The following is a 26140-nucleotide window of genomic DNA, read 5'->3' on the forward strand; positions in this document are numbered from 1 at the left end:
CCATTCAGTAACCAAGGGAGTAAAATGCTCCATGATTAAAAAAGCAACACCTGCTCACTCGGAATTCCCTCACTGCAATTTTGCCAACAAATCCCCAAAAAGCTTAAAGTTCACATGCAGACGCCGTGTCCATAGGGATATTGCGATCACATGATCAACGACGATGTCTGGTACTCTTTTTTTATTTACTGATCAGAAATGCAATTAGCCACATCTGGATTCCCAATTAGCCACATGTGGCGAGTGACTAAGGTATTGGGACAACACTGGTCTAACTGGAGATGGGTTACACTGCACCCTTCCCCACCCCAACCCCCTCCCTGGCCTCAAAATCAAGACCCGGTCTCTCCCTCAGCATCACCTCCCACATAACTGGACCTCTCTACATCCCAACCTACATCTGGGTTACTCTCCATCATCAAAAATCACAGACCAAAAAATGACCCTGGGACACAAGCAGACCCATTAAATGGAGGGCACAATATTTCTCAGCCCCACTCCCCCAATTTTTTCTTCTCACCACCCAACACTCACCGAGGGAAAGCTCCACATCTGCCGGTTGCTCTCCAAGACCTTGCCCAATTGGCTACTATTCACGTACCAGACACTGAATGCCGTCTGTTAAAAACGGCCCCACTAAGTCTGATCCTATCCAGGCCACAAAGGCACAACCCTGCCCAAAGTTTCTCCTCCCTAGACTGGGGCCACAGAGGCCAATTGGAGTGGACACCCTCAATAAGAACCATGTTTACCAGAACCAAAGATATGTTCAATACCCAAGTAGTGGTGATATTATTGGACTAGCAATTCAGAGGCCTCGACGAACAATCTAGAGAACACAAGTTCAAATCCCATCATTCCTGTAAGCGCCTTGGGACGTTTTACTACTTTAAAGGCCCTATATAAATGTAAGCTGTTGTTGTTATGGTAGCTTGAGAATTTGAATTCAGTTTCTTAAAAAAAAATATTTAAATAAAAAGCTGGTATCAAGTGACCATGAAGCTGTCGGATTGTCCTAAAAAAAAACCCAACTGGTTCGCTAATGTCCTTTACGGAAGGAAACCTGCCGTCCTTACCTGGACTGGGCCTATATGTGACTCCAGTCCCACACCAGCGTGGTTGACTATTAACAGTCCTCTCGGTTGTATAAAACCGACCACCACCTTCTCAAAGCAACTAGGGACGGGCAATAAACACTGGCCTTACCGGGAATGAATTTAAAAATACCCTCACTAGGTACTTGCCTAGATTCAAGTCCTCCAACCACTCGGAACCATAGACTACAGAGCACAAACTATACTCCATTACACCAACTTATGGTAAGGCATTAACTGCACTGCAAGTTTTGCACCTTTAAGAGATATTATAGTTTTTGAACAGCAGGATTGTTGGCTGCGACTCCTCAAATAAATAAATGCAGGTAATGTGTCAGACATCGGAGTGTCAAGCCTAGACTCAAAAGCAGGTTCTGAAATGCGCGCAGTTTTAATTACCACAACTTTACTAAGACTCAAGGGTTGGTTAGAACGAAGGGCTCGTTTGGGAACCGTAAAGCTCCAGGCAAGAGATAGGTCAAAGAGCAAAGTCCTTTCCTGGAAAGAAAAATTCCTCACCAATTAGCTCAATTAAATTAGTTATATACATCCTCAACCGCTCAACTTTCACAGATTAACAGTGACATGCAGAATCCAACGGCCACAGCAACTTTAGTGCCTCATAAATTACTGTGACGTGGTTTAAATAGGGAGGGAGGGGAGTCAGCACAGCGCGGAGTAAACACCACGGTCTGGAGACTGGCACTAGTTACCAGCGAGCTCACCAGATAATTGAGCAGGGACGGTCGTAGGCAAATTGGCACAAACTTCACCTGTGTGTTAAAGCCCACTGACAGCAGAGCAAAGGAGCTCGTTATTCATTTGTTATGGGGGGGGGGGGCGGTGGAGAAAGATGAGGAAAGGGAGGGAGTCAATGAGCTACAGATAAATCCTCCTCCTCACTAATCATTTACATAAAAGGACCTGCAATTTCTGAACACAGAAATCCAAACAATTTATACGTTTCTCTGAGAACTAAAGTCCTTAGAGACATAATGAACAGCTGCGGAAAGGTCTGTCTCCCAGACAGCCGATTCCGATAACTCGTACGCGCGCAGCGCCACCGGGCCCGGGACGCGCGCAGCGCCACCGGGCCCGGGACGCGCGCAGCGCCACCGGGCCCGGGACGCGCGCAGCGCCACCGGGCCCGGGACGCGCGCAGCGCCACCGGGCCCGGGACGCGCGCAGCGCCACCGGGCCCGGGACGCGCGCAGCGCCACCGGGCCCGGGACGCGCGCAGCGCCACCGGGCCCGGGACGCGCGCAGCGCCACCGGGCCCGGGACGCGCGCAGCGCCACCGGGCCCGGGACGCGCGCAGCGCCACCGGGCCCGGGACGCGCGCAGCGCCACCGGGCCCGGGACGCGCGCAGCGCCACCGGGCCCGGGACGCGCGCAGCGCCACCGGGCCCGGGACGCGCGCAGCGCCACCGGGCCCGGGACGCGCGCAGCGCCACCGGGCCCGGGACGCGCGCAGCGCCACCGGGCCCGGGACGCGCGCAGCGCCACCGGGCCCGGGACGCGCGCAGCGCCACCGGGCCCGGGACGCGCGCAGCGCCACCGGGCCCGGGACGCGCGCAGCGCCACCGGGCCCGGGACGCGCGCAGCGCCACCGGGCCCGGGACGCGCGCAGCGCCACCGGGCCCGGGACGCGCGCAGCGCCACCGGGCCCGGGACGCGCGCAGCGCCACCGGGCCGGATTTTGCTGGGAAAATAACGGCGTGTTAACGACGTCGGCCGTTATTAATGTGCAAATCGGCCAGCAGGTTCAGAAGATTAAGAGATACGCCATGAGTTGCAAATCTCCAGAAATTGCTGGTCGATTTATGCCACTCCATAGAAACATAGAAAATAGGAGCAAGAGCAGGCCATTCGGCCCTTCGAGCCTGGTCCGCCATTCAACATGATCATGGCTGATCCTCTCTCTCAACACCATATTCCCGCTCACTCCCCATTTGTGTCGCAGAAACGGCATCTTTCCTTAGCCTCCCCGTTAGTTTTAAGAATTTGCTGGATTTGCACATTAATTGGCCAATAAACTCGCCGCAGAAAGTTAAGTCGGGCAATTACGTACACTTTTAACGACATAATTGTTAATTCAATGCCAATCAAACGCTCGGGCCCAGAAAGGGAACAATTTAACCTGTTCAGTCACTGCAGGTAGTAAATTCTTGAGAGATTATTAAAATTTCAAATGTAGGGAACAAAGCAGCCAATTTGTGCACAGCAAGATCCCACAAACAGCAATGTGATAATGACCAGATAATCCATTTTAGTGATGTTGGTTGGCCAGGACACTGGGGAGAACTCCCCTGCTCTTCTTCAAAATAGTGGCCATGGGATCTTTTATGTCAACCTGAGCGGGCAGGCGGGGCCTTGGTTTAACATCTCATCCGAAAGACCGCAGCTCCGACAGCGCAGCGCTCCCTCAGCACTGACCCTCCGACAGCGCAGCGCTCCCTCAGCACTGACCCTCCGACAGCGCAGCGCTCCCTCAGCACTGACCCTCCGACAGCGCAGCGCTCCCTCAGCACTGACCCTCCGACAGCGCAGCGCTCCCTCAGCACTGACCCTCCGACAGCGCAGCGCTCCCTCAGCACTGACCCTCCGACAGCGCAGCGCTCCCTCAGCACTGACCCTCCGACAGCGCAGCGCTCCCTCAGCACTGACCCTCCGACAGCGCAGCGCTCCCTCAGCACTGACCCTCCGACAGCGCAGCGCTCCCTCAGCACTGACCCTCCGACAGCGCAGCGCTCCCTCAGCACTGACCCTCCGACAGCGCAGCGCTCCCTCAGCACTGACCCTCCGACAGCGCAGCGCTCCCTCAGCACTGACCCTCCGACAGCGCAGCGCTCCCTCAGCACTGACCCTCCGACAGCGCAGCGCTCCCTCAGCACTGACCCTCCGACAGCGCAGCGCTCCCTCAGCACTGACCCTCCGACAGCGCAGCGCTCCCTCAGCACTGACCCTCCGACAGCGCAGCGCTCCCTCAGCACTGACCCTCCGACAGCGCAGCGCTCCCTCAGCACTGACCCTCCGACAGCGCAGCGCTCCCTCAGCACTGACCCTCCGACAGTGCGACACTCTCAATACTGCACTGAAGTGCCAGCCTGGATTATGTGCTCAAGTCTGTGGAGTGGGGCTGGAACCCACAACCTTCTGACTCGGAGGTGAGAGTGCTGCCCACTGAGCCACGGCTGACACTGAGATCAGGTCAGCCGTTCCGCTGGTTCAGAGCGACAGGAAAGATCCCAAGGCACTATCTGAAGAGCAGGGAGGTCTCCCGGTGTCCTGGCCAAAATTCTTCCCTCAACCAACACCAAAAACCAATAGATTAACTGGTCATTCACCTCATTTACTGTCTGTGGGGCCTCTTGTGCAAACTGGCTGCTGTGTTCGCCTACAAAAACAGCGTGACTGCACTTCAAAGTCAATCAGTGAAGCACTTCTGAGTGACAGACTGTAGTCAGTCCTTTCTTTCAGTGGACCAGCAAAGATCTGATAACTGAGCATTACTGCAGGACAAGGGACAAACGAGGAAACAGCATGATATCGAAGTCCGTCAATGGCAATCGATACCTGGAATCAGATGTGGGGAGGGACAAATTCTGGTAGTTAGAGACTGATGGGAGTTTGTAGGTTCCCATGGAAGGGAACAAGTGACCTCCCACGTCTGTTCTTATCTTTGTGACATTTTGGCTGCCCTGAGAGGGTTAAAGTCCGAGGGTTAAACTGAGAGATAGCAGTTTACCTTGTTAAACGCAGTTAGACGGATAACAATGAAAAAGATTAGTGGCTATAATGGTGAGGAGGACAGGCCCATCACAAGGGGCAGCCTCTCGACTGGCCGAGTCAGAAGGGCAGGGGTTCAAGCTTAACTCCGCATATAACCTAGGCTGACACACCAGTACAGTACCGAGGGAGTGCTACACTGCCAGAGGGGTAGTACCGAGGGAGTGCTGCACTGCCGGAGGTGCCGTCTTTTGGATGAGACGTTAAACAGAGGCCCATCTGCCCTCTCAGGTGGATATTAAAGATCCCACAGCACTATTTAATGAAAAGCAGGGAAATTCTCCTGGTCAATCATTCGCCCCTCAACCACCACCACCAAAAAAACACATTAACTAGTCAATCATCATATTTGCTGCTTTGGGAACTTGCTGTGCATAAAATGGCTGCCTATAACAATGATCACTGCCTGTATAATTCAACGCGCGAGAGGTGTTTTGGGGTGTCTTACGGTACAGTACAAATAGCAAGCCTTTCTCTTTTCTTTCCTGATCTTGTTTCTGGGAGTCATGATGTGGAGATGCCGGTGATGGACTGGGGTTGACAATTGTAAACAATTTTACAACACCAAGTTATAGTCCAGCAATTTTATTTTAAATTCACAAGCTTTCGGAGGCTTCCTCCTTCCTCAGGTAAATGTGAGGAAGGAGGAAGCCTCCGAAAGCTTGTGAATTTAAAATAAAATTGCTGGACTATAACTTGGTGTTGTAAAATTGTTTACAATTGTTTCTGGGAGTTACATTTGTGATAAGATAGTGAAAACCCAGACAATGGCCCAAAGCTGCCAAATTCAGGACACCTAGGCAGAAAAAAAGAATGGGAATGACGAGGAGATAAAATCAGGAAGCAGTCGCTAAGCGATGCCAAGCTTGGATCGCGAAGGACTGCAGGTTGTGGGAATCAGGAAGAGTTAAGACGTTGAGGTGTCCTGAAGCCAGGGTAGGGACAGAGTGCAAGGATCGATAACAAATCGGAATTACAGAGAGCTCGAAACGGAAAGCTTTTAATCAACACTTTAATCAGGAAGCGAAGGGCTGCCTGAAGAGTGACAGCTCCTTGTGAAGGGACTCAAATTAGCAACTGACCCTCAGACCAAGGAGCAAAAGTGATCTGGAAATCTTGCTGTGGGAGGCACTGTTCCTTGTAACAGAGCAACGAAGCTGAAATTCACAATCTCCAGCACGGCCCAGATGCACATTCCTGGAATAGCACTCATCAGATGTAACTGGCAGACAAGAGGCCAAATTCACCCTCGCCCGAGCTGGATCAAACGGGATTATGTGCAGCACCAGGACACTGGCCCAAACAGACGGGTGCCATTTAAAGGCTGTCCGCATGAACAGAACGCAAATGGACCGCACGCCAGCTTTATGCCATCTGGCCAAGACGCTCCGATTAGGCGTGTTCAAGAGAGTGGTAAAGTCCAGGACTCCTGCTTTTAGCACAACACCATCAAGAGTGTTATATAGAGCCCTCCAAAATGAGGAACTTCCCAACCCATGAGACAGAGAGGGAGGGAGGGGGCGAGAAAAGAGAAAAAAAAGGAAGAAAACAAGAACAAACATTCCTGGAACTTTAAACAGATGACCCCCATTTAAATCTTTCCCCTGCTTAAAATAAATTGGGATCCCTGTACCCAAGAGACATCTTGGAGTCGAGGGAAATTAGTCTTTCATTCTCTTCAATAAAAGGCTAGAAGAGAAAGAAAATGAATATAAACTGAATCCCCGGGGCTGGATTTTACCCCCAGTTTGCCCAGTGAATCACTGCCTCCAGGAACAGGGAATGAGTTGTCTGCCCCACCAATTATTTCTGACTAGTTTTCTGCTTCTGACACCCCACCCCCCTCACTCAGACACAGACACATTATCGGAGGTTGTAATGGTGGGACTACACAGTCAGTGCTCTACAAGCCCCCTTATTCCCCTCCAGCATGGCCTGGCACTATATCACTGAGAACATCCATTATCATCTGCAGACGTGAAACTTTCCAATGGGAAGAGTCTGCCTTGCCGATCTCACAATGTACACTGCTGCCCCTCACTGCCCTCAGTCCACATGGGCTTTGGGTTGGGAGGGGGTTAACCCCACCGTTCCTGCTCCTCATCTCTACTATCCAGTGAGAAGTGTGTATCTCTGGGCATTGGGTTCGGTGCTATTTCTCCACCCACCCTTCCACAGTCAAATATCTTGCCCACACTCACCAAGTGGACACTCGCGGTGAATAGCCATTTGTGAGAGGTTCCAAAATCAGTACTAGAGGGAGGGGAGAGAAGCAAACTGCACGGGAGTAAACACTGGCCCTTGTGTGTTTGCTCAGGGTCCTGTACAACACGCAGCCGTGACTGGCAATTCCGTGTTCCACACCAGGTAATGGAAACTGGGTCAGACCACCAGGAGACATCGAGCATCCCATGGGAAAGATCGGAGCTGGCAGGTGAGCTAGGCTATTTCCGTGCTTTTTGAAAAATTTATGTTATTCAAATTGTGCAGCCACAGCAATTGCCCGCAGAAGGATCAAGAGACCCTCAAATATTCAGAGGAGGAGCATGGCCTGATTAAACTCGACATCCACATCTTTAGTCTAACAATGAAATATTCAGTTACATTTTCTACTGCTCTCCTCAGTCCTTTGTTAATCATTCAGATCTTTCAGAAGAAGTTATTCCCTTTCTCTTCCCCCCCCCCACCCCGCCCCCCAACATTCTCCCCAACTACCCTGACTCTTTGCCAGGGTACAGGGTTCCTTGGTGCCAAACGTCCTCCAGTACCTCAGCCCAAGTAACGGTTTGTCACCCATGAACCCAGACAGTGTGGTATTGGAGCATGAAGGGCCTCATAGTCGAGTCTGAACCTCAACTCACCCAATGGGCATGTTCCATCGAAGGTGAATGGTCAATGAGAAGGGGCAGGAATCCCAGCTCATTCCCCCTTCCCCAACTCCCACCGCCCCCCTCTCCCCTATCGTAGAGACTGATTAATCCATCTGGGGACCAAACCTTCTGGTTTGATAGCCCATTGTGTCTGCGCCAGCTCTTTGAAAGAGCTATCCAATTAGTCCCACTCCCCTGCTCTTTCCCCATAGCCCTGCAAATTTCTCCTACTTTTTTCATATTTATTAGTTTGGAAACATCAATCAAACTGCCTCCCCCTTCCCATTTCTGCAAAACAGTAATTGCACCAATGAGTGTTAAGTGGGGAGAGGGTCCTACCAACAAAGTAATCATTTGTCCTTGGGTGGGTGGTGGTGGGGAGGGGGTGGAAGGGAGGGGAGGTAGGTAGAGATGTACGTTCAGGAAAAAGAACAAACTTGCATTTCTGCAGCGCCTTTCACTGCCTCAGGATGTCCCAAAGCGCTTACAGCCAATGAAGTACTTTTGAAGTGTAGTCACTGAGGTAATGTAGGAAACGCGTCAGCCAATTTTAATACAAGATCCTACAAACAGCAATGAGACAAATGACCAGATAATCTGTTTGTGATGTTGGTTGAGGAATAAATATTGGCCCAGGACACCGAACTCCCCTGCTCTTCTTCAAAATAGTGCCGTGGGATCTTTTACATCCATCTCAGAGGGCAGATGGGGCCTTGGTTTCACGGCCCTTCCGACAGCGCAGCGCTCCCTCGGCGCGGCCCCCCCAGCAGCGCAGCGCCCCCTCGGTATTGCCCCGTGTGTCAGCCGAGCTTTTGCGCTCACGTCTGAAGAATGGATACTTGGGCAATGGACACAGGACCGTCAGTACCTGTACAACTGGACCCAGCACGAAAGGCACTAAGTTTCAAAGAGGCGAAATACTGGACCCAAGCAGCAGGATATAAACAGCAGTGCCAATTATTCACGTCTCGGATCACAAGCTGCCAAATGTGACACCAAATATTTTGTAATCACAGCGGGGGTGGATGCGTAATATTATCTGTGTGGAATTTTGGGAGTCTTTTTTTTTCCCCTGTTTTTTTTCCTGACAGGTTGTAGGAAAATAAAATGTGTTAGAACAGAGCGAACGGAGGAGGCCAGGCCGCTAAACCTGTAATTCTTGGCCTTCTACTGAGGGAAGGTGGCAATAGTCGACAGCCAGACTCTCCTGCACGGGGTCAGAGGGCATTGGGATCATCCTGCTCACCCCCTCGTGCTCACCACGGCCACAGGCTGTGGGCAGTTCAGCCGCCCAACGGAAGGGTAGATGGAAAGATTTATTTTTACATCCCCGTCACTACATCACAGCTGGAGCAGTTTTAATGACCTCTAACTTTAAGAAAAAAGACCGGCTTCCATTTCTGTAGCACCTTCCATGCCCTCAGGATGTCACAAAGCGCTTTATAGCCAATGAAGTACTTTTGAAGTGTAGTCATTGTTGTAATATAGGAAATATGGCAGCCAATTTGCGCACAGCAAGCTCCCAAATAGCAATGAGATAAATGACCAGATAATCTATTTTACTGATGTTGGTTGAGGGGTAAATATTGGCCAGGACACCAGGGAAAACTCCCCTGCTCTTCTTTGAAATAGTGCCATGGGATCTTTCATGTCCACCTGAGGGGGCAGACAGGGCCTCGGTTTAACGTCTCATCCAACAGACGGCACCTCTGACAGTGCAGCACTCCCTCAGTATTGGCAGCTTGGATTTTGTGTTCAAGTGGGGCTTGAACCCACGACCTTCTGACTCAGAGGTTCTCAAACTAGGGGCTCCTGACGACCCTGTCCAGAGAGAGACCTGGTGAGCGTTCCCACATTCCACCGAAATGGAGCAGCAAATTCAGCCTCGAGCTTGGGCCTTGTGTAGGGGAAGGGGGAAGACTGAGAAAAAGGGAGCGGCCCTCAGTATATTCCTTACACTCGGTACTTTGTTTTGTAATTCTTGGGTCGCGTGGGACTCCATGGAAAACTACCAAGCGGCCCCATGAAGGCCAAGTCTGGACACTCCTACTTTAGCTGCTCAAGACATAGATTGCATTTCAACACAAAAATATTAAACTATTGAATGAAAACAATGTCAGCATTTACCTTCAAAATACCAAATAACTTCAAAAACAGGGAGCCTTCCCCTCACCCCAAAAAACATCACTTCAATCAGCTGCACTTGGTACATTTTCTCAAACACCGAATACTTTGCACTGATTTACAGAATAGCCAGCAATAGTGAGGAGGCACATTTCAACAAACTTCTCAACTACACTTCAAGAAAGTACTTCATTAGCTGTAAAGCATTTTTGGACGTCCCGAAGTCGTGAAAGGGCTCTGAGTTAGAAAGACGAGGGTTCAAACCCCACTCCAGCGACTTGAGCACGTAATCCAGGCTGACACTCCCTGTGCAGTACTGAGGGAGTGCTGCAGTGTCAGAGGAGCCCTCTTTCAGATGAGACATTGAACCGAGGCCCCCGTCTGCCCCCTCAGGTGGGCGTAAAAGATCCCACGGCACTATTTCGAAGAGCAGGAGAGTTCTCCCCGTGTCCTGGCCAATATTCATCCCTCAACCAACATGAATTAAAAAAAATTAGTTGGTAATTATCTCAATGTTTGTGGGATCTTGCTGTGCGCAAATTGGCTGCCTCATTTCCTACATTACAACGGTGACTACACTTCAAAAATAATTCACTGGCTGTAAAGCTCTTTGGGACATCCTGAGGTCATGATAGGCGCTATATAAATGCAAGTCTTTCTTTTAGACCCAAATATCACATCCAGCCAGCATTGATCATTTGCAGGACGATTTCAGTCCACTTCATGTTTCATTTCTCCATTAAGATCCATAATTTAAAAAAGAAACGTGAAAATCTCCAGTCTTCCTCCAATGGAACTCCCTGACTGTTTACTCTGCCAGTGGCTGAGCCGCAGAGATCAGGAAGGCCCAGGTTTGATCCACAGTCTGGGTTGGGTTCGCCCGCCTCAGCTGGGCAGCGGTGGTAGCATAACAATTTGCCTCCAAACCCCTGCGTCAAGGAGGGTTACAAATAAAATCAGCCAGGGTTCCTGCTCCAGTTCACTGTCCAATAAATGGACGAGCACGTGTGGGGATTTCAGACACTCAATTGAAATCCAGTCTCCCCGTCCCCCACAGCCTGCCAGCACTCACTGTCTAGACTCAGAGACCATTCGGAGGTGGTGTGGGAAGGTCTCTGTGAACCTGTGCCCTCTGTGACAAGCCAACACTTCCAGGAGAGGAGATGAAATGAATAATCCTGAGAGTTTTCCAAAAAGAAATATTCAACCTGTTCCCATCGGGACAGGAATAAACTCTTGGCACTTCAGTCAAGTACAAAGGCTTATAACCTTTGTTCAATCTCCTTTCAATCACTATCCTGATCTGCAGCATCGCTGTCTGGATCCCTGCCTGGTGGAATTAATTGGCAGCCTTCAAAGCATGGAGCCCAGGGGTAGGGTGGGGAAGGAGGGGTGAATTAGGCCCAATCACCAATCCTCAGACTTTGAAGCTTTGAATTTTTCTCCCTCAAATAAGCAGCTCAAAGGGTCCAATATTTGAGTTTTAGCCTCTGTCTGATCGAAAGCAGCATTTAGAGCTCCTCAGCCAGCTGGGAGGATGTGGGTGGGGGAGGGAACGAGAGGAGGAAGGAAAAGGAAAGTTAACAAAAAAAACGTTAACACCAGCAATCAGGAAGAAAATTTTAAGCAGAGATTCTGACTGTGGAACAGACAGAAACTGCAAGAGGTTGGAACCATACGAACACAGACCAGCACATCGACCACCTCCCCTCCCCCCTCCCCCTCCCCAGCACATGGCCCCCCCCCCCCCTTCCCCAGCACGTGGCCCCCCCCCCCCCTTCCCCAGCACGTGGCCCCCCCCCCTTCCCCAGCACGTGGCCCCCCCCCTTCCCCAGCACGTGGCCCCCCCCCCTTCCCCAGCACGTGGCCCCCCCCCCTTCCCCAGCACGTGGCCCCCCCCCCCTTCCCCAGCACGTGGCCCCCCCCACCTTCCCCAGCACGTGGGCCCCCCCCCCACCTTCCCCAGCACGTGGCCCCCCCCCCCACCTTCCCCAGCACGTGGCCCCCCCCCCACCTTCCCCAGCACGTGGCCCCCCCCCCCACCTTCCCCAGCACGTGGCCCCCCCCCCCACCTTCCCCAGCACGTGGCCCCCCCCCCCACCTTCCCCAGCACGTGGCCCCCCCCCCCCACCTTCCCCAGCACGTGGCCCCCCCCCCCACCTTCCCCAGCACGTGGCCCCCCCCCCTTCCCCAGCACGTGGCTCCCCCCCCCTTCCCCAGCACGTGGCTCCCCCCCCCTTCCCCAGCACGTGGCCCCCCCCCCCACCTTCCCCAGCACGTGGCCCCCCCCCCTTCCCCAGCACGTGGCCCCCCCCCCCCCCTTCCCCAGCACGTGGCCCCCCCCCCCTTCCCCAGCACGTGGCCCCCCCCCCCTTCCCCAGCACGTGGCCCCCCCCCCACCTTCCCCAGCACGTGGCCCCCCCCCCCCTTCCCCAGCACGTGGCCCCCCCCCCACCTTCCCCAGCACGTGGCCCCCCCCCCCCCCTCCCCAGCACGTGGCCTTCCCCAGCACGTGGCCCCCCCCCCCCCTCCCCAGCACGTGGCCTCCCCCCGCCCCCGCCCCCCCCTCCCCAGCACGTGGCCTCCCCCCGCCCCCCCCTCCCCAGCACGTGGCCTCCCCCCGCCCCCCCCCCTCCCCAGCACGTGGCCTCCCCCCGCCCCCCCCCTCCCCAGCACGTGGCCTCCCCCCGCCCCCCCCTCCCCAGCACGTGGCCTCCCCCCGCCCCCCCCTCCCCAGCACGTGGCCTCCCCCCGCCCCCCCCTCCCCAGCACGTGGCCTCCCCCCGCCCCCCCCCTCCCCAGCACGTGGCCTCCCCCCGCCCCCCCCTCCCCAGCACGTGGCCTCCCCCCGCCCCCCCCTCCCCAGCACGTGGCCTCCCCCCGCCCCCCCCCTCCCCAGCACGTGGCCTCCCCCCGCCCCCCCCCTCCCCAGCACGTGGCCTCCCCCCGCCCCCCCCTCCCCAGCACGTGGCCTCCCCCCGCCCCCCCCTCCCCAGCACGTGGCCTCCCCCCGCCCCCCCCTCCCCAGCACGTGGCCTCCCCCCGCCCCCCCCTCCCCAGCACGTGGCCTCCCCCCGCCCCCCCCTCCCCAGCACGTGGCCTCCCCCCGCCCCCCCCTCCCCAGCACGTGGCCTCCCCCCGCCCCCGCCCCCCCCCTCCCCAGCACGTGGCCTCCCCCCGCTACCCCTCAACCCCCCTCCCTACCCCACCGCCTGTATTTGTAGTAGTGGAGAGGAGGAAACAGCATCACAGCAGAGAAAGATTCCACAATCACCAAATGAGTTATTTATGTGGGGCTCAAAACCCCTTTAACAAAAGACATTTGAAGGAAAGGGTTAACTGGACCCCTTTTAAACTAAGACATTTGAAAACCTGCAAACAGTAATGTGATAAACTGTGTTCTCGCAAATCCTGTTTCTCCCTCACTGACGCTGATGGGATTGGAGAAGTGAGAGTTTCGGGATCGGAGACATTGTCCTGCGGACAGATATCTAGATTATTAAATAAATAAGCTAGGTGGAAAATATTTAGCTCAAAGTGTTGTCAGGCTTTCAAAACACACAGGCTTTTGGAAACACAAACTTTTCAACGCAGCAGGGGTAATGTAAGAAAAGGCAACAAGGACATCCATCAAAGGCTTCGGATCAGGAAGGCAATGATAGGTGTGAAAAAAAGCATGGGCCTCTCATTCCTATCTGGTAATCTGTTCAAAAAAACTGGGATTTGTAAAACATCAACTAGTATCGCAACCAGCGTTCGGTCAAATGGTACAAGGAATGGATTTGAAGCCACTGAAGCAATCAAAATTGGAGATGTAATGGACCATTAAGAATGTCTGGGTATAGAAAAGTAAGGGGCTATCTCTACATTAAAGGCCATAGAGAGAGAGAGTAAAGGGGCCTTTTACAATCCATCGTTCGAGCACATGGTCCTTTCTACATCAAAGGGTCTCCAGTCACATGATCAAAGACTAAACTGTCAATCATTGAGCTGTGTTAACGATTGAAGCAGAGCAACAGGGACAAAAAGAATGACCCAATCCTAAGTCCTGTTGGTAAAAAAAATATAAAGAGACGACTGAAAGAACAGTCTCTTCATCACTCGGCAGTCACAAGGAAAACACACTGCAGTTGAACAGCAAGCAAGAGGATCTCGAGTTCTGAAGAACTGATCAAACCTTCAGGCCCGATGAGCAAAAGCCTTGGTTTAAAGGTTGTATCTGTATTAATGATTTGCCTGATGTGTGTATGATTTGTGAAGTCATTACATAATAACGTTGCGAATTATTAAGTGTATAATGGGATTTTATAGAGAAAAATCATATGTACGATTTCATTTTGCTTCATGAATGCTTGTATGAATATTAAATAATTACTTTTGATTAACAAAACTACCTAGAGTGAGGGTCCCTTTCTTTGCTTGACTATTCGTCCAGTGTCCAAGAATCACACAAAATAAGGAATTCCCTACACTTATTAATTGCTGTAATGAGTTGTGTGTGAGTTATAAGTTAGTGCGTTTCCAAGCAGCTCGCTATGGATTCTCTGCCTCCTATTTAAGTTCGGCCTTCAATTCTTTCTCCCACACCCCATTTTTTCAAGTATTTGGAGCCCAGAATATAGCACTGCTCATTTGCCAATTATCCCTAAGTGACTTGTACATTTGCAACGCAGTGGAGTCAATATAATTGCCTTTGGGTCCCAGGTACAAGGACTGGACGGGACGGGGGAGAGGGAAGCTTTAAAAAAACCAAGAAAAATCAGCCAGGATTCCCGTTGCTCATCATCTCCAGTATGAATCACCTTGGAGGGGTAGGAAAACTGCTGACTCACCAGTGAGAGCAATAGGATCCTGGACTGTATAACCAGAGGGATCGCACAGAGATCTCGGGCAGTGATGTGGAGTTTGTACTGAGCACTGGTCCAGCCTTGCCGGAGTACTGGGCAAAATTCTGGGCACTGTGTTAAGAGAAAATCGTCCAGGCCCTGGGACATAGGAACAGGAGGAGATCTTTCAATTAGATCTTGGCCGATCAACTTCATTTACCCACCGTTGCTCCATATCCCTCGGTACCCTTCACCCCACAAAAATCAATCAATCTCAGTCTTGAAAGCTCCAATTGACCCCCAGAATCCACAGCCTTTTTGGGGGGGGGGGGGGAAAGAGTTTTTTCAGATTTCCACCACCTTTTGTGTGAAAAAGTGCTTCCCGAGTTCACTCAATGGCCTAACTCGAATTTTAAGATTAGGTCCCTTTTGTTCTTGATTTCTCCCCCACCACCAGAGGTACTGGATCCTCCCTAGTTCCCCTATTCAATCCTTTTATCATTTTAAACACCTCGATTAGATCACCCCTCAATCTTCCAAACTCAAGGAAACACAAGCCTAGTTCATAACTTAAACCTTTAAGTCCCGGAAATGAGAGGGGGAGCAGCGAAGGCCAATTAAACCGAGAGCTGGGATGAAACAGTTGAGTTATGGGGAGAGGCTGCAAACGTTTACACCAGGGAATCAAGACTCAGGGGCGATCTTAGAGAGGGAATCAAGATCCTAAAGGAGAAATAAACCACAATACGTTTAACATAGTCACAGGTTCTACAACAAGAGGGAACAGCCTCAAACTTAGAAGAGAGATGGGGAAAGGGCAGCCTAGATTTAACTACTATACACGGGGGCGGGGAGTATATGGAATGGACTGCAAATCAAGAGAGTTGGATAAGTACCCAGAGAGGAACTTGATTGAGGGAACGAGATAGCAGGTATGGGATTTCCTAGACACTGGGATGGGCTGAGGGAGTCACACCGGACTTTCCCAGTCCTGTCCATTCCCATCGGCAACCATAGCTCAGTGGGTAGCATGCTCACTTCTGAGTCAGAAGATTGTGGGTTCAAATCCCACTCCAGAGACTTGAGCACATAATCCAGGCTGACACTTCAGTGAAGTACTGAGGGAGTGCTGCACTGTCGGAGGTGCCGTCTTTTGGATAAGACGTTAAACCGAGGCCCCGTCTGCCCTCTCAGATGGACGTAGAAGATCCCATGGCCACTATTTCGAAAAAGAGCAGAGGAGTTCTCCCCGGTGTCCTGGCCAATGTTTATCCCTCAACCAACATCACTAAAAACAGATTATCTGCTCATTATCTCATTGCTGTTTGTGGGATCTTGCTGTGCACAAATTGGCTGCCACTTTTCCTACATTACAACAGCAACTACACTTCAAAAGTACTTCATTGGCTGTAAAGCGCTTTGGGACATCCTGAGGCCATGAAAGGTGCTGTATAAATGCAATTTCTTTTTTCTTTCCCAGAGACACTTAATATGAATCTACTGAGCAATCTCCATGCATTCCTCCAGGATTAATCACCGACTGAATGCTTTGAGCCAAATCGTGCAATGTGAAGCCGGAGTGAAGAGTCAGAGAGCGTACACGAGGTCCCCTCATCACCCAACGTCCGCTCAACTGGTTTACACAGAAAGACTGTTACCTGGAGATTGACGGTGAAACGAGCCTCACACATCACTCCCACTGACTCCAGTGCCCTCTGCAGCCCTGTTTTTAAGATGAGACCGGCTTCTCCACTTGTCCCTCAGTGTACCCACCTCAAGCTGTACTGGCGACTTTCAAAACAAAATTAAAACATAAAAATTCCCTCAATGGCTCAGCTGTGGATTTTGGCTCAATTGAAATATTCGCTGCTTCTAAAAACATATAGAAGTTGCAACATGGGAACAGGCCATTCAGCCCAACCAGTCCGTGTTGGCATTTACCCTTCATGCAAGCAAATAGTCCTGATCACATTTACCCTCCCTGTCCCCATAACCCTTTATCTCCTTTTCCTTCATCCACCTATCCAATCTATTCTTGAGTAATGATTTAGTTTCTGCCTCAACCACTAACCCTGGAAGTGAATCCCACAGCCTCACAACTCTCTGTGTGAAGAAGTTTCTCCTGTTCTCGGTTCTAAATCTCTTACATTTAATCTTGTTTCTACGGCCCCTCATTCTTGATCCCTCAACTACTGGAAAGAGTCTGCTTCTATCCACCCTATCCAATCCTCTCGTCATTTTAAATACTTCTATCCTATCGCCCTGTAATCTGCGACGTTCTAACAAAACAGTCTTTAAAGAAGTTTCGGACTGGGAGCAGGTGGAGCTGATTCTGTGCAGTGTGCCTTAAATCAGCAAATGGAAAGAACTCAATCTGCAGGGTTAAGGGGCCAGAAATACCGGGTGGAAGAAACCGCGGATTTCAATCTCGAAGCTCTCGCAAAAATCCTGGAATCCCACAGAATAAAAGGTGGAATTTGACTTTATGTCATTGTTAATCCATGAATCTCAACAACAGCAACTTGCATTTATACAAGGCGTTTAACATAGGTCCTTCACAGGAGGGTAAATCAGACAAAATCTGACACCGAGCCACATAAGGAGATATTAGGACAGGTGACCAAAAGTTTGGTCAAAAAGGTAGGTTTTAAGGAGTGATTTAAAGGAGGTGAGAGAGGCAGAGAGGTTTAGGGCCTAGGCAGCTGGGGGCACAGCCCCCAATGGTGGGGCGATGGAAATCGGGGGCAATGAAAATAGGGGATGCGGAAGAGGCCAGAATTGGAGGAGCACAGAGATCTCGGAGAGTTGTGGGGCTGATGGCAGATTACACAATCCCTAAATATCTGGTTCTGGTGGTGTCAACAGAGGTGAACGTGCTGCCCTTTTATATTTGGGAAATGTAAGGAATCTTACAACACCAGGTTATAGTCCAACAGTTTTATTTGAAAATCACAAGCTTTCGGAGCTTACCTCCTTCGTCAGGTGAGTGAGTGAAGGGTTTCAAATAAAACTGTTGGACTATAACCTGGTGTTGCAAGAATCCTTACATTTGTCCACCCAAGTCCATCACCGGCATCTCCACATCATTTATATTTGGGAACACAGGTTCAGGGAAGGACTGTCTGTCTGGAACAAGCCAAAATAAAACTGACGCTAAAATCTAATGCTTCCTTTACAACAGTGCAACAATTGGGCAGTCTTCCCACAGTCACTGCTTTATCCCTTTGGCTGCAGACAGTCCCGGCCAAATCAGCATCCCATCATCCCATAGCACGGTGATCCCACAGGACACTCGGAGCCAGCAGTTTCGAAAAGATAACTTGGGATCTGGATTTACAGTGACCACGCCAAATGAACACAGATACCACTGCCAGATTATGGTGCTTAGTGTTAAAATGTCTTAATAGTAACCTTGCACTGTCCAGCCCATAAGGACGGTTAGTGCACCTCAACAATAGAATGCAGAGAGTACTTAACACCCTACATATTGATTGGTCGAATTACACTTTAAAAAGTGTTCATTCTAATTCAGCTACAGGAAATGTTGCAGCTCTCGACCTTGGACAGTGTGTTGTTTGCTCTGAGGCCGGGAGAAGAGGGTGGGGGGGTTGCTGGGACCATTTATAACCAGTGCTTCTGGACACAACAATGAATCATTGACTGTGCCACCAGATCCCATGTATTTTCCCGGCCATGGGTGGGACAGTGCAGGACAGCTACGGGTCTTCGAACCTTCCCCAGCAATCAGACAGTCGGAAACAAGATCGCAAATTACAACTTGTGAAACAGCTGCGAAATTACTCGTCTGCTGCTTAGCACTACAGAAAGTATCCCGCATCATAGGCAAGACAGATTCCACAGCCCTGGGAGCTCCACGCGATCCCACAGCCACGTCTGGTTACTGCTTCTGTGATCGAGGTGATGTGCAATAACTCAGTACTTTTATTTTTGATTTGCAGTTTCACCAACTGAATTGATTTTTACTGTAGCTGAACTTTTGTTTCCTTTGTTTCAGTGAAACAATCAGAGACTCTCAGCTGGTTCCTGAACCAAGCCTTTGTGTCGCAGTCAACAGGAATTTGCTGTTAACCCTTTCAGGATCACACTAGCATTTCCCACCAAAAATTATGCCACTGGCTTTCAGGGACAGAAAGAAAGACAGACTTGCATTTATTCAGCATCTTTCCCAACCTCAGGACGTCCCAAAAGCGCTTTACAGCCAATGAAGTACTTTTGAAGTGTAGTAGTCACTGCTGTAATGTAGGAAACACGCAGTCAATTTGAGCACAGCAAGATCCCACACACGGCAATGCATTAATGAGCAGATAATCTGTTTTTAGCGATGATGGTTGAGGGATAAATATTGGTCAGGATACCGAGGAGAACGCCCCTGCTCTTCTTTGAAATAGTGGCTGTGGGATCTTTTACATCCACCTGAGAGGGCAGCTAGGGCCTCGGTTTAACATCTCATCCGAAAGACAGCACCTCCAACAATGCAGCACTCCCTCAGTATTGGCACTTGGAGTGTCAACCTGGATTATGTGCTCAAGTCTCTGGAGTGGGGCTTGAACCTGCTGACTTAGAGGATAGAGTGATACTATGAGCCACAGCTGAGAGGGGCCTAAAAGGCCTGTTGGTCACAATCAACCTTGAGGCACAATTGCCTTGAGACTCAACCAACCAGTCTCCTCATTTGTCTCAGACAGGTTTCCGCTGAACACGAACACACACACAGACTCCAGTAACACGCTCGAGCTGAGTGATCCCATTTTGTATCAAGGTGCAAGATAGCACAAGGCCGAATGCTGAACTTAGCAAAAGCACGTGACCATATCTGGAAGGGGGAGAAAGAGATGGAAGAGAGAAAAGTAAAAGGCAAATGAGGTACCTGCTATCTGAGAGTTACAGGTAAAAAGAAAAGACTTGCATTTACCTCAGGATGCCCCAAAGCACTTCACAGCCAATGAAGTACTTTTTTGAAGTGCAGTCACTGTTGGAATGTAGGAAAAGCAGCAGCCAATTCGCGCACAACAAGATCCCACAAACAGCAATGCGATAATGACCAGATCATCTGTTTTATTGATGTTGGTTAAGGGATAAATACAGTGTACTCTCACCTAAATAAGGGGTCTAGATAGATAAAAGCTCCCAATAAACCCAGCTAAGAGTCTTAATGAGCTCTATAATTCTCTTTATATAGAAATAAAACTATCTGCAGTCAACTTATTTGTAGAATGGGAGGGGGCATGCAGGGGAAAGAGGCAGCGGTACAATTACTGATGTAAACACATGGGCTGGAACGTGTTTCAAACTAGAAACTATCGAAGGCCATAAAGCCACAGCAAAGTTTCTATATGATCATCGGCCCAATCCCCAAGACTGTCACCCTTATTCTAACAGAGGTGCAGCTTGCGTGGATAGTTTAGACAGTTTGAGGTGAGCCCCTTTGTACTGGAAGCTGTTGCCGTCATCAGACCCTGCCCCCCACCCCGCCATGATAAGTAAAAAAAAAACAATGAAACTGAATTAAAACCAACAAAATGCACTTATATAAGTATCTTTAATTATAGAGAAACAATCCAAGAGAACCACAGGAGAGAGAGAGACAGAGAGGGAGACAGAAAAAGAAACAATGAGAGAAAGAAAGCAGAGAGAGAGAAAAGAAAGAGAAAGAAAAAAAAACAATAAAAGAGAGCAGGGGTTAGTAGTAGGGATGGGGGAAGTGACCAAAGGCGATGTCAGAGGTAGATTAAGAGGTGGCTTTTGAAGGTGGAGAGAGAGAGAAGTACAATGGAGGGGATTAGGAGAGCAAGCGACACAGGGGGATGTTTGACAACTATCATCGATGGGGGAGGGAGTGTGGAGATCTTATCCCACAGCAGGTTTACGGGGGAACAGTGTATCAGGTAAATAACATAAAAAACAAAGTGCAACATACGCACAGAAATGTGAAAAAATGGATTTAGAAGATAAATGCTCTTGGGAACAAGGTAAGCAAAACAAGAAATTATTGTCAGCGTTAGTCCGACGGTGGGAATGGCCTGAAGGTTATTTTCTGGCTACACTCTGTAACTTGAAACAATGACACACAACAAAACACTTGTGTTGCCTGGGAACGGCAGCCGATACCCAGCCCCTCCCAGGGAACCGGCCAAAGGTGGCACAGCATGAACTCATTGCCAAACTCCAATAACAAGACTCGGGTGGCAACGAGCTACAGGAGAAGTCATTATTTGAAAGGTTGCTCATGGTCACGTTACCAGCATCTTACCCCCCTCCCCCCACCCAGCATAAATGGGTGCATGTGGTACTGAGTCACAAAGACCAGGATGGCTCTCGGTTCAGCCTATCGATGCTACGTTAGGGTAGCAAAGCATTAACCCTAACCCTAATGCAATACCCCTAGATGAGGAGGAGGAGAGAAAACTAGGAGCACAAATCATTCTTCAGCAACAGAACCCGTATTTCAAATGTCAATGTTTGTGCCCTTAGGTGGTGTGGGTGGCACTGTGTATCTCAAGGGAGGGGCAATTTTAATCAGAATAGTGTTCCCTGTGCAATACAGACAGAGGGAGACGCAGACAGAGGGAAAATTAGCATTGCCAGGTGCTTTTACTGTCCTTGTTCTGAATCAGACGTTAGGTGGCTAGTTTTCTCACTGCACACACCCTGCCCACACCCAGACTTCACAAGGTAAGAAACTGCTGTGCAGCCAAAAGGAGATTCCCAATCACAAACTGCGGTTTTGGAAGTGAAGAGCCATTTATAAATCGACAGGATTTTGAAACCTTTTTTGTTACTACAATGCTTCATGGGCAGATTCATAACCAACTACCTCCTAAATCAGGATCCATTAGTTGACAGTGATGCTGATTTTATATTGGGTCCAGTAGGACTCCCGATACACGAGTCTCAAACAGTCAGTGGCAAACCCAGAGTAAAATTTGCTGCGTGCACTAAAACCTGACACTGGTTTTTAACCAGTGCTCCTGGTATCCAGTCTTAGTGAACCTGGTAAGTTCACTTTTGATTTTCAGCAGGCACACACGTCAGGGGCAAGTGGCACTAACATATCACTAAATCCAGTATAAAACTAGTGGGATAATACATTGCCAAGCATGGTCATACAGACCAGGAGGGACCCAGGTCTGATCCTTAGCCCAGTCCAGCAGTAGGGCACTACTATTAGTTTGTGTTAAGCAAGGGGCGAGGGGAGATCGGGCAGGGTCCCTGCTCGTGATTCTGTGACTCCTGCATGACATAAATACATTAAATTGCCTGTGACATTGCCCAGTGGGTCAGCGGATATGGTGGAACTTCAATGCCATCTCGTGACCACCGCCTGCAACCACATCACCCAGACATGTTTACATAGGAATTCCCAACATCACTTACAAAAGGTACATGTTGACCCAAAAAGTGTAACCAAAAGTGAAGTTTGTGGACAGGATACAAACAACAACATTTAAATATATAGATCTCAGCTTTGAAACTGCCCCATTAACAGTTACCTGAGCAATAAACCAATAGGCAGCTAGTAACTATGGGATGCAATCATGAAGTCAATCCCTTCAAGACAGAAAGGGAGAAAAACTGACAGCAGAGAGAATGGGGTAAGCTACAAGATGTTAAATAGTCCACTGAACAAAGCCTCGCCAACTATTCATATCGCTGTCTCACGCAGAACCCAGCCACAGACCTGTTCCAGATCCAGGCTCCACAAACCATAAAACTCATTGGATGGCACAACAAACAAAGCAGAATAATGCAGAACACATGGGACATTTATAAACAAACTTCAAATCCTTGAAACAGATAAACAGCTGGATATGACAACATAGCCAAACCAGCCCACTGAACATCAACACATGTTAACCAACCAAGCTTCTTGCACAGCCTATTTCTCATGTGACTTTTCACCACCTAAACATTTTTCCCCAGATATTAAAATTCTTTCTTTCCCTGGTGCACAGCTTTCATCAGTACACCAAACACAAAGTTACAATACAGATACAGGCCATTCGGCCCAACTAGTCCACGATGGTGTTTACCCTCTATGCACCTTTATGCTGTACCCAAATCCCTACAGAATCTTTCACCCAAGGAGACTTTGCAAAGCACTTTATAGGAGGGCTGAGTTAAGGGCCCTTGAACAGAAAGCTTACAGGGAATTACAATATAAAGCTCAGTGATGCTCTTTATTCACACTGCACTGCTGCATAATCCACAACCTCCAGATGTTCAGCTTCCACATATCCCTAACTTGATTGCCCTATTACTGTACACAAACAAAATTTCCCCATTAGTGGAAGTTATTGCTCCAGAAATTTGCAGAAAGGGAGTCACAATCACTGATCCTTCATCTTAAAATATTACACAGCAACACAGCACTGGTAGATTAAAACCAGGATAGCACCCTGTGACACAGAGAAAACAACACAGGCTGCCCTAGAGAGGCTCCAGCTGTGCCCCTATTGATGGATTCGGAGAAGTTTGAGTCACTCAGGTTTTATTAGTTTACGAGATCACCTTAACCCTTCGATGAGATACAGTCTTGTAACTAACTGCCTCCAGGTCTCCCCCGGTGTAGTAACGACAGGCAGCATTCAAAGCAATTTCAGCTTTGCTCTTCGCTATCATTAAACCATTTCCCAAGAGCAGATGGTCATGCACGGCTATAATTTACTTTCCAGAACACCAAAAAAAGCCACTTAAACTTCACTCTGGACGCATCCTTCGTCTGCCACACCGCCCCAATCTTAGTCTGCCTTACCCCCACCCACCATCCCACTGATACCGCTCTCACCAGTCCCCACCCAGGCTGGACAAAGCTCAACAGATGCAGGAGAACAAATACAGGAACCACACAGGGTGTGAGACACAAGAGAAGGAAAAACAGAACCCAACTTCTCAAACTCTGCTCTTTAGGAAATGGGACACAGGGGCTGGAGGCAAAGAACTGGACTTAAAAACTGCAAAAATCCGGCAATTTTAACGGGAATCCTGAACAACATCCTCGCTCCCGCCCCCCAAAAAATGACTATTCGACCAGCAAGCCCATGACAGCTGAGTGAAAACACCGGGACTGAGCGCACCGCCCGGACCGGACACCGGAGGGAAAGGGTCAACATCTGGGGCTAGATCCGAACTCGATGTCCGGGTTGAATAAGGAGCCACCCCGCTAACAGGCACCGGACCCGGACCCCGGACCCCGGCCACTGCCCAAAGGTGAGTCCGAAAAGTGGGCAACAACCCAGCGGACGGACCGGGACCCCGGGACCCCGGAGCCGCCGCCTCCGGTGAAGACGGAGCCCGTTACCTGCGGTCACTGGACGCTGGTCGCTGCCCCCCGGCTCCTCCTTGCGATGATCCCGAGCGGCGCTGCCCGACTTCGACCCTCCGCCCGCCGCTTCTGCCAGAACAAAGAGGCGCTGGGACCGCGAGCAGCGGGGAGCCCGCCCCCCGACCGCGCCCATTGGACAGCTGTCACCAATCTACACACCCATTGGTCAACATCGCTGTCAATCTAACCGCCGAATCCCATTTTCATTGGTCCAATCGCACGTCAATCATCACGACGCCGCTCGGCGGCGGGTGGGACCGCCTTCTTCTGGCGCTGATTGGTTGAATCGGGCCAGACCGGATTTCTGATTGGTCTATTCCCAAATCAATCAAATGTACGGGGGCGGGTCCCCGCCCTTATTCTAATTGCTTTCGAATCTCATCTGCGGCTGCGCGGGGGCCACACCTGCCGAGTGAGTGAGCGTGAGAACTCAGGTGAGTCACCTGCTCCTGTCAATCACCCCGACTCCCCCGGGCAGCTCGGAGGCTGCGGCAACTCAGCCCCTCTCACCCCCAGAAACTCCCCAGTGAGCGGGCATTGCAATCCTCCATTCCCTTCCCTGTATCATAGAATCATAGAAGTTTGCAACATGGAAACAGGCCCTTCGGCCCAACATGTCCATGTCGCCCAGTTTATACCACTAAGCTAGTCCCAATTGCCTGCACTTGGCCCATATCCCTCTATACCCATCTGACCCATGTAACTGTCCAAATGCTTTTTAAAAGACAAAATTGTACCCGCCTCTACTACTGCCTCTGGCAGCTCGTTCCAGACACTCACCACCCTTTGAGTGAAAAAATTGCCCCTCTGGACCCTTTTGTATCTCTCCCCTCTCACCTTAAATCTATGCCCCCTTGTTATGGACTCCCCTACCTTTGGGAAAAGATTTTGACTATCTACCTTATCTATGCAGTCCTGCTTTAATAAGCAACAGGCACCAGCTGATCGTATTGGCACTGCTGCAGTTAACAACCACATTTGTATTTATCCAAAGCTTTTAACATAGGAAAATGTCCCAAGGGGCTTCACAGAAAATGGGACACGTTCACACCTACCCTCCCTCCCACTTTTCTTTAGGCGCTTAAACTAAAAAAAGGCACTTCACAGAATCGTAATCCTCCATAAAATGGACACAGGGCCAAAGAAGGATATGTTGGGTGGGATGACTAAAAGCTTGGTCAAAGAGGTGGGTTTTAAGGAGGGGAGGGAGGCGGAGAGGTTTAGGGAGGGAATTCCAGAGCTTAGGGCCTAGACAGCTGAAGGCACGGCCGCCAATGGTGGGGTGAAGGGAGTGGGGAATGCGCAAGAGGCCGGAGTTGGAGGAGCGCAGAGTTAAGCAGTACAGAGACCGCTGAATGAAAAAGAGACGTCCTGACACTCCCCTCTCCTGAGAATGTTGACTTCTTGTTGGGGCAGTTTTACAGGCACTGACTGCCTGATGGTACACCACCCATGTGCCCCATTATGGTATCTCTGCCAGACAACAGAAGTCTGGGAAAATGAACCAGCCATAGACTCTGTCCATTCTGCACCCCTTTACATTTTATTTTCAAACTAGTTCAATTACAATCCATAGAAGTTTTTGGATACCTGAAAGTTTGATCATTTCTCACTGTTTATTGTTGTACAAATCCAGCAAATATATTGGGGGTGATTTTAAACCCCACGAACGGGTGAGTTGGGGATGGGTGGGAGTTGAAAATAATTGTTTTTTTGGGTCGCAACCACAACCCGGCTTTATTTCCGGGTTTAACGTCGGCGTGTAAAAGTACAGGCTTCCCACTGGGACTGCAAAGTCCAAAAATTTTGCTGTTGCAACCCAAAAAAACCCAACTATTTTCAACTCCCGCCCACCTCCAACTCACCAGTTTTTGGGGTTTAAAATCACCCCCATTAAGTGAGAACTCACATAGGAAGTGATGAGCCCAAAAGTTGGGTTTCACGACAGTGCATCCAGAATGTTTACAATTTATTGACCTCAATGTCTGACCTGGGGAGTCTCTTGACCATATTAACTTCAAACTGCACCTTCAGACTATGTTCTCCAAGAGACAGAAACTCTTAACAATTCTCAATCCCTTGCCGCCTCCATTC

The 26140-nt window shown here is 50.1% G+C and overlaps 1 protein-coding gene across 1 annotated transcript in view; it reads right to left on the reverse strand.

Annotated features, from left to right (window-relative positions):
* LOC137300232 (catenin beta-1-like) overlaps positions 1-24136 on the reverse strand; it is a 65682-nt gene extending 41546 nt beyond the window's left edge. The window contains exon 1 of the mRNA XM_067969333.1: positions 24023-24136. The gene's annotated coding sequence lies outside the window, so the exon portion shown is untranslated. The remainder of the gene's footprint in view (positions 1-24022) is intronic.
* Between the last annotated feature and the right edge of the window lie 2004 nt (positions 24137-26140).

The sequence above is a fragment of the Heptranchias perlo genome, chromosome 30, assembly GCF_035084215.1.
Source record: "Heptranchias perlo isolate sHepPer1 chromosome 30, sHepPer1.hap1, whole genome shotgun sequence".
NCBI classification, from domain to species: domain Eukaryota; kingdom Metazoa; phylum Chordata; class Chondrichthyes; order Hexanchiformes; family Hexanchidae; genus Heptranchias; species Heptranchias perlo.